The 7,500-nt window shown below is 47.1% G+C and overlaps 12 non-coding genes across 12 annotated transcripts; all 12 read right to left on the reverse strand.

Annotated features, from left to right (window-relative positions):
• Positions 1-384: 384 nt before the first annotated feature.
• On the reverse strand, positions 385-574 carry LOC135531857 (U2 spliceosomal RNA). The gene has a single exon (XR_010454227.1). It is a non-coding gene; the product is annotated as a U2 spliceosomal RNA (small nuclear RNA).
• A 298-nt stretch (positions 575-872) lies between these two features.
• Positions 873-991, reverse strand: LOC135531881 (U5 spliceosomal RNA). The gene has a single exon (XR_010454245.1). It is a non-coding gene; the product is annotated as a U5 spliceosomal RNA (small nuclear RNA).
• A 567-nt stretch (positions 992-1,558) lies between these two features.
• LOC135531875 (U2 spliceosomal RNA) lies at positions 1,559-1,749 on the reverse strand. Its single transcript, XR_010454240.1, has one exon. It is a non-coding gene; the product is annotated as a U2 spliceosomal RNA (small nuclear RNA).
• A 270-nt stretch (positions 1,750-2,019) lies between these two features.
• Positions 2,020-2,138, reverse strand: LOC135531882 (U5 spliceosomal RNA). The gene has a single exon (XR_010454246.1). It is a non-coding gene; the product is annotated as a U5 spliceosomal RNA (small nuclear RNA).
• A 555-nt stretch (positions 2,139-2,693) lies between these two features.
• On the reverse strand, positions 2,694-2,884 carry LOC135531887 (U2 spliceosomal RNA). Its single transcript, XR_010454251.1, has one exon. It is a non-coding gene; the product is annotated as a U2 spliceosomal RNA (small nuclear RNA).
• A 265-nt stretch (positions 2,885-3,149) lies between these two features.
• LOC135531883 (U5 spliceosomal RNA) lies at positions 3,150-3,268 on the reverse strand. Its single transcript, XR_010454247.1, has one exon. It is a non-coding gene; the product is annotated as a U5 spliceosomal RNA (small nuclear RNA).
• Positions 3,269-3,826: 558 nt separating this feature from the next.
• LOC135531833 (U2 spliceosomal RNA) lies at positions 3,827-4,017 on the reverse strand. Its single transcript, XR_010454205.1, has one exon. It is a non-coding gene; the product is annotated as a U2 spliceosomal RNA (small nuclear RNA).
• A 345-nt stretch (positions 4,018-4,362) lies between these two features.
• LOC135531838 (U5 spliceosomal RNA) lies at positions 4,363-4,479 on the reverse strand. Its single transcript, XR_010454210.1, has one exon. It is a non-coding gene; the product is annotated as a U5 spliceosomal RNA (small nuclear RNA).
• A 555-nt stretch (positions 4,480-5,034) lies between these two features.
• On the reverse strand, positions 5,035-5,229 carry LOC135531866 (U2 spliceosomal RNA). Its single transcript, XR_010454235.1, has one exon. It is a non-coding gene; the product is annotated as a U2 spliceosomal RNA (small nuclear RNA).
• A 529-nt stretch (positions 5,230-5,758) lies between these two features.
• On the reverse strand, positions 5,759-5,875 carry LOC135531839 (U5 spliceosomal RNA). The gene has a single exon (XR_010454211.1). It is a non-coding gene; the product is annotated as a U5 spliceosomal RNA (small nuclear RNA).
• Positions 5,876-6,445: 570 nt separating this feature from the next.
• LOC135531861 (U2 spliceosomal RNA) lies at positions 6,446-6,632 on the reverse strand. The gene has a single exon (XR_010454231.1). It is a non-coding gene; the product is annotated as a U2 spliceosomal RNA (small nuclear RNA).
• A 276-nt stretch (positions 6,633-6,908) lies between these two features.
• Positions 6,909-7,027, reverse strand: LOC135531884 (U5 spliceosomal RNA). Its single transcript, XR_010454248.1, has one exon. It is a non-coding gene; the product is annotated as a U5 spliceosomal RNA (small nuclear RNA).
• Between the last annotated feature and the right edge of the window lie 473 nt (positions 7,028-7,500).

Genomic DNA, 7,500 nt, shown 5'->3' on the forward strand with positions numbered 1-7,500 from the left:
AGAGAGAGACAGAGAGAGAGAGAGAGAGAGAGAGAGAGACACAGAGAGAGACACAGAGAGACACAGAGAGACACACACACACACACACACACACACACACACACACACACACACACACACACACACACACACACACTATCCTGGCCCAATTTTTTTTTTTTTTTTTTTTTTTTTTTTTTTTTTTTAACAAAAATGGCGGGAAACGGGGGACCCCATTGAAAAGCGCTTCGCCCTTCTTTCAGTTTGAATGTTTTTTTCCTTCTCTTCTTCTGCTAGCTAGCTAGCTAGCTAATTAGCAACTAGCTAGCTAACTAGCAACTAGCAGCTAGCTAGCTGTTTACATAGCTTTGTGAGTTTGTACTTTTCCTTGACAACGGGAGAAGTAAGTGTTGCACCGTTCCCGGAGGTACTGCAATACCGGGTCGATGCGTGGAGCGGACGGAGCAAGCCCCATTTCCGACTCCCTGTTCAAAAAATCCATTTAATATAAGGTCCCCCGATGGGGGACGTATCAGATATTAAACTGATAAGAACAGATACTACACTTGATCTGAGCCAAAAGGCGAGAAGCGATAACCCACAAATGGAACCCTGCAAACGCCGGGCCCCGGGGGCCTCGACAGAACTCGGCGGGTTTGCAAAAGCCGTCTCCAACCCTTCCTCCCTCCCCAGCCAGCCAGCCAGCCAGCCAGCCACCCGGCGACAGACAGAAAGAAAGAAAGAAAGAGAGAGAGAAAGAAAGAAAGAAAGAAAGAAAGAAAGAAAGAAAGAAAGAAAGAAAGAAAGAAAGGTGTTTTTGGGAAAAGGTCACTATCGTCTTTAAGTCACTATCCTGGCCCACCTCTGTCAATTTCTCTTGAAACAAGATACCGGGCTCTGCAAGAAGCAAAGCCACTCCAAAAATATGTTGAACTCGTGTAACTATTCCTCTCCACGGAAGTCTTTAGTAAAAGGCGAAAGGCTTGTGCGTAATGAAGAGAAACCAGAGTTGTATGGAAGCCAGAGGTCGGGGCCCGAGACGCACTCTGTGCACTCTCGGCCGGGTTCCCGCGGGTGCTCCCGGAACCCACTCTTCCAGTTTGAGGGCTGTGGATAAAAAGAAGGTCACAGACACAGAGACGACACAGAGACAGAGACAGACAGAGACAGAGACAGAGACAGAGAGAGAGACACAGAGAGACACAGAGAGACAGAGAGAGACAGAGAGACACACAGACACACACACACAGACACACACACACACACACACACACACACACACACACACACACACACACACACACACACACACACACACACACACATCCTGGCCCAATTTTTTTTTTTTTTTTTTTTTTTTTTTTTTTTTTTTTTTTTTTAACAAAAATGGCGGGAAACGGGGGACCCCATTGAAAAGCGCTTCGCCCTTCTTTCAGTTTGAATGTTTTTTTCCTTCTCTTCTTCTGCTAGCTAGCTAGCTAGCTAGCTTAGCAACTAGCTAGCTAACTAGCAACTAGCAGCTAGCTAGCTGTTTACATAGCTTTGTGAGTTTGTACTTTTCCTTGACAACGGGAGAAGTAAGTGTTGCACCGTTCCCGGAGGTACTGCAATACCGGGTCGATGCGTGGAGCGGACGGAGCAAGCCCCATTTCCGACTCCCTGTTCAAAAAATCCATTTAATATAAGGTCCCCCGATGGGGGACGTATCAGATATTAAACTGATAAGAACAGATACTACACTTGATCTGAGCCAAAAGGCCGAGAAGCGATAACCCACAAATGGAACCCTGCAAACGCCGGGCCCCGGGGCCTCGACAGAACTCGGCGGGTTTGCAAAAGCCGTCTCCAACCCTTCCTCCCTCCCCAGCCAGCCAGTCAGTCAGCCAAGAAAGAAAGAAAGAAAGCGAAAGAAAGAAAGAAAGAAAGAAAGAAAGAAAGAAAGAAAGAAAGAAAGAAAGAAAGAAAGAAAGAAAGAAACTATCCTGGCCCAAGTCACTATCCTGGCCCACCTCTGTCAATTTCTCTTGAAACAAGATCCCGGGCTCTGCAAGAAGCAAAGCCACTCCAAAAATATGTTGAACTCGTGTAACTATTCCTCTCCACGGAAGTCTTTAGTAAAAGGCGAAAGGCTTGTGCGTAATGAAGAGAAACCAGAGTTGTATGGAAGCCAGAGGTCGGGGCCCGAGACGCACTCTGTGCACTCTCGGCCGGGTTCCCGCGGGTGCTCCCGGAACCCACTCTTCCGAGTTTGAGGGCTGTGGATAAAAAGAAGGTCACAGACACAGAGACGACACAGAGACAGAGACAGAGAGACAGAGAGACAGAGAGACACAGAGAGACAGAGAGAGACAGAGAGAGAGAGAGAGAGAGAGAGAGAGACACAGAGACACACACACACACACACACACACACACACACACACACACACACACACACACACACACACACACACACACACACATCCTGGCCCAATTTTTTTTTTTTTTTTTTTTTTTTTTTTTTTTTTTTTTTTTTTTTTAAAAATGGCGGGAAACGGGGGACCCCATTGAAAAGCGCTTCGCCCTTCTTTCAGTTTGAATGTTTTTTTCCTTCTCTTCTTCTGCTAGCTAGCTAGCTAGCTAATTAGCAACTAGCTAGCTAACTAGCAACTAGCAGCTAGCTAGCTGTTTACATAGCTTTGTGAGTTTGTACTTTTCCTTGACAACGGGAGAAGTAAGTGTTGCACCGTTCCCGGAGGTACTGCAATACCGGGTCGATGCGTGGAGCGGACGGAGCAAGCCCCATTTCCGACTCCCTGTTCAAAAAATCCATTTAATATAAGGTCCCCCGATGGGGGACGTATCAGATATTAAACTGATAAGAACAGATACTACACTTGATCTGAGCCAAAAGGCCGAGAAGCGATAACCCACAAATGGAACCCTGCAAACGCCGGGCCCCGGGGCCTCGACAGAACTCGGCGGGTTTGCAAAAGCCGTCTCCAACCCTTCCTCCCTCCCCAGCCAGTCCAGCCAGCCAGTCCCACCCAAAGAAAGAAAGAAAGAAAAGAAAGAAAGAAAGAAAGAAAGAAAGAAAGAAAGAAAGAAAGGTGTTTTTGGGAAAAGTCGCTAATGCGTCTTTAAGTCACTATCCTGGCCCACCTCTGTCAATTTCTCTTGAAACAAGATCCGGGCTCTGCAAGAAGCAAAGCCACTCCAAAAATATGTTGAACTCGTGTAACTATTCCTCTCCACGGAAGTCTTTAGTAAAAGGCGAAAGGCTTGTGCGTAATGAAGAGAAACCAGAGTTGTAATGGAAGCCAGAGGTCGGGGCCCGAGACGCACTCTGTGCACTCTCGGCCGGGTTCCCGCGGGTGCTCCCGGAACCCACTCTTCCGAGTTTGAGGGCTGTGGATAAAAAGAGGGTCACAGACACAGAGACGACACAGAGACAGAGAGAGACACAGAGACACACAGAGACAGAGAGACACACAGAGACAGAGAGACACACAGAGACAGAGAGACACACAGAGACACACACACACACACACACACACACACACACACACACACACACACACACACACACACACACACACACACACACACACTATCCTGGCCCAATTTTTTTTTTTTTTTTTTTTTTTTTTTTTTTTTTTTTTTTTTTAACAAAAATGGCGGGAAACGGGGGACCCCATTGAAAAGCGCTTCGCCCTTCTTTCAGTTTGAATGTTTTTTTCCTTCTCTTCTTCTGCTAGCTAGCTAGCTAGCTAGCTATTAGCAACTAGCTAGCTAACTAGCAACTAGCAGCTAGCTAGCTGTTTACATAGCTTTGTGAGTTTGTACTTTTCCTTGACAACGGGAGAAGTAAGTGTTGCACCGTTCCCGGAGGTACTGCAATACCGGGTCGATGCGTGGAGCGGACGGAGCAAGCCCCATTTCCGACTCCCTGTTCAAAAAATCCATTTAATATAAGGTCCCCCGATGGGGGACGTATCAGATATTAAACTGATAAGAACAGATACTACACTTGATCTGAGCCAAAAGGCCGAGAAGCGATAACCCACAAATGGAACCCTGCAAACGCCGGGCCCCGGGGCCTCGACAGAACTCGGCGGGTTTGCAAAAGCCGTCTCAACCCTTTCCCCAAACAAACAACGCCGGGCCCCGGGGCCTCGACAGAACTCGGCGGGTTTGCAAAAGCCGTCTCCAACCCTTCCTCCCTCCCCAGCCACCCACCCACCCACCCGGCCAGAAAGAAAGAAAGAAAGAAAGAAAGAAAGAAAGAAAGAAAGAAAGAAAGAAAGAAAGAAAGAAAGTCACTATCCTGTTTTTGGGAAAAGGTCAATCCTCTTAAGTCACTATCCTGGCCCACCTCTGTCAATTTCTCTTGAAACAAGATCCCGGCTCTGCAAGAAGCAAAGCCACTCCAAAAATATGTTGAACTCGTGTAACTATTCCTCCACGGAAGTCTTTAGTAAAAGGCGAAAGGCTTGTGCGTAATGAAGAGAAACCAGAGTTGTATGGAAGCCAGAGGTCGGGGCCCGAGACGCACTCTGTGCACTCTCGGCCGGGTTCCCGCGGGTGCTCCCGGAACCCACTCTTCCGAGTTTGAGGGCTGTGGATAAAAAGAAGGTCACAGACACAGAGACGACACAGAGACACAGAGACAGAGAGACAGAGACAGAGACAGAGACAGAGAGACAGACAGAGAGAGACAGAGAGACACAGAGACACACACACACACACACACACACACACACACACACACACACACACACACACACACACACACACACACTATCCTGGCAGAGACAGAGAGACACAGAGACAACAAGACAGACACAGACAGAGACACACACAAAAAATGGCAGAAACGGGGACCCCATTGAAAAGCGCTTCACCCTTCTTTCAGTTTGAATGTTTTTTTCCACTTCTTCTTCTGCTAGCTAGCTAGCTAGCTAATTAGCAACACTAGCTAGCTAACTAGCAACTTTTTTAGCTAGCTGTTTTTAACAAAAATAGCTTTGTGAGTTTGTTGAAAAGCGCTTCGCTTTTCCTTGACAACGGGAGAAGTAAGTTTTTCACCGTTCTTCTTCTGAGGTACTGCAATACCGGGTCGATGCGTGGAGCGGACGGAGCAAGCCCCATTTCCGACTCCCTGTTCAAAAAATCCATTTAATATAAGGTCCCCCGATGGGGGACGTATAAGATATTAAACTGATAAGAACAGATACTACACTTGATCTGAGCCAAAAGGCCGAGAAGCGATAACCCACAAATGGAACCCTGCAAACGCCGGGCCCCCTGTTCAAAAAATCCATTTAATTGCAAAGGTCCCCCAACCCTTCCTCCCCCAGACGTATCAGATATTAAACTGATAAGAACAGATCCTACACTATCTGATAAGCCTTTAAGATCTTCCTGGCCCACTCCTGATCTGAGAAACAAGATCCCGGGCTCTGCAGAAGCGATAACCCAAAAATGGAACCCTGCAAATTCCCGGGCCCCGGAAGTCTTTAGAAAGAACTCGGCGGGTTTGCAAATGAAAGAAACCAGAGTTCCTCCCTCCAGAGGTCAGGGCCCGAGACAACTGCACACTCTCGGCCGGGTTCCCGAAAGAAAGAAACTCTTCCGAGAAAGAAAGAAAGAAAGAAAGAAAGAAAGAAAGAAAGAAAGAAAGAAAGAAAGAAAGAAAGAAAGAAAGAGAAAGAAAGGTGTTTTTGGGAAAAAGTCGCTAATGCATCTTTAAGTCACTATCCTGGCCCACCTCTGTCAATTTCTCTTGAAACAAGATACCGGGCTCTGCAAGAAGCAAAGCCACTCCAAAAATATGTTGAACTCGTGTAACTATTCCTCCACGGAAGTCTTTAGTAAAAGGCGAAAGGCTTGTGCGTAATGAAGAGAAACCAGAGTTGTATGGAAGCCAGAGGTCGGGGCCCGACGACACTCTGTGCACTCTCGGCCGGGTTCCCGGGCTGCTCCCGGAACCCACTCTTCCGAGTTTGAGGGCTGTGGATAAAAAGAAGGTCACAGACACAGAGACACACAGAGACAGAGACAGCACAGAGACAGAGAGACAGACAGAGAGACAGAGAGACAGAGAGAGACAGAGAGACAGAGAGACACACACAGAGACACACACACACAGAGAGACAGAGAGACACACACACACACACACACACACACACACACACACACACACACACCACACACACACACACACACACACACACACACACACACACACACTTTCCTTTTTTTTTTTTTTTTTTTTTTTTTTTTTTTTTTTTTAACAAAAATGGCGGGAAACGGGGGACCCCATTGAAAAGCGCTTCGCCCTTCTTTCAGTTTGAATGTTTTTTTCCTTCTCTTCTTCTGCTAGCTAGCTAGCTAATTAGCAACTAGCTAGCTAACTAGCAACTAGCTAGCTAGCTAGCTTTACATAGCTTTGTGAGTTTGTACTTTTCCTTGACAACGGGAGAAGTAAGTGTTGCACCGTTCCCGGAGGTACTGCAATACCGGGTCGATGCGTGGAGCGGACGGAGCAAGCCCCATTTCCGACTCCCTGTTCAAAAAATCCATTTAATATAAGGTCCCCCGATGACGTATCAGATATTAAACTGATAAGAACAGATACTACACTTGATCTGAGCCAAAAGGCCGAGAAGCGATAACCCACAAATGGAACCCTGCAAACGCCGGGCCCCCGGGGGCCTCGACAGAACTCGGCGGGTTTGCAAAAGCCGTCTCCAACCCTTCCTCCCTCCCCCCCAGCCAGTCGAAAGAAAGAAAGAAAGAAAGAAAGAAAGAAAGAAAGAAAGAAAGAAAGAAAGAAAGAAAGAAAGAAAGAAAGAAAGAAAGGTGTTTTTGGGAAAAGGTCGCTAATGCGTCTTTAAGTCACTATCCTGGCCCACCACCTCTGTCAATTTCTCTTGAAACAAGATCCCGGGCTCTGCAAGAAGCAAAGCCACTCCAAAAATATGTTGAACTCGTGTAACTATTCCTCTCCACGGAAGTCTTTAGTAAAAGGCGAAAGGCTTGTGCGTAATGAAGAGAAACCAGAGTTGTATGGAAGCCAGAGGTCGGGGCCCGAGACGCACTCTGTGCACTCTCGGCCGGGTTCCCGCGGGTGCTCCCGGAACCCACTCTTCCGAGTTTGAGGGCTGGATAAAAAGAAGGTCACAGACACAGAGACGACACAGAGACAGAGACAGACAGAGACAGAGAGAGACAGAGACAGACAGAGACAGAGAGACACAGAGAGACAGAGAGACACAGAGAGACACACACACACACACACACACACACACACACACACACACACACACACACACACACACACACACACACACACACACACACACACACACACACACACTATCCTGGCCCAATTTTTTTTTTTTTTTTTTTTTTTTTTTTTTTTTTTTTTTAACAAAAATGGCGGGAAACGGGGACCCCATTGAAAAGCGCTTCGCCCTTCTTTCAGTTTGAATGTTTTTTTCCTTCTCTTCTTCTGCTAGCTAGCTAGCTAGCTAGCTAA

The sequence above is a fragment of the Oncorhynchus masou genome, unplaced genomic scaffold (genome assembly GCF_036934945.1).
Source record: "Oncorhynchus masou masou isolate Uvic2021 unplaced genomic scaffold, UVic_Omas_1.1 unplaced_scaffold_1666, whole genome shotgun sequence".
In the NCBI taxonomy this organism is placed as follows: domain Eukaryota; kingdom Metazoa; phylum Chordata; class Actinopteri; order Salmoniformes; family Salmonidae; genus Oncorhynchus; species Oncorhynchus masou.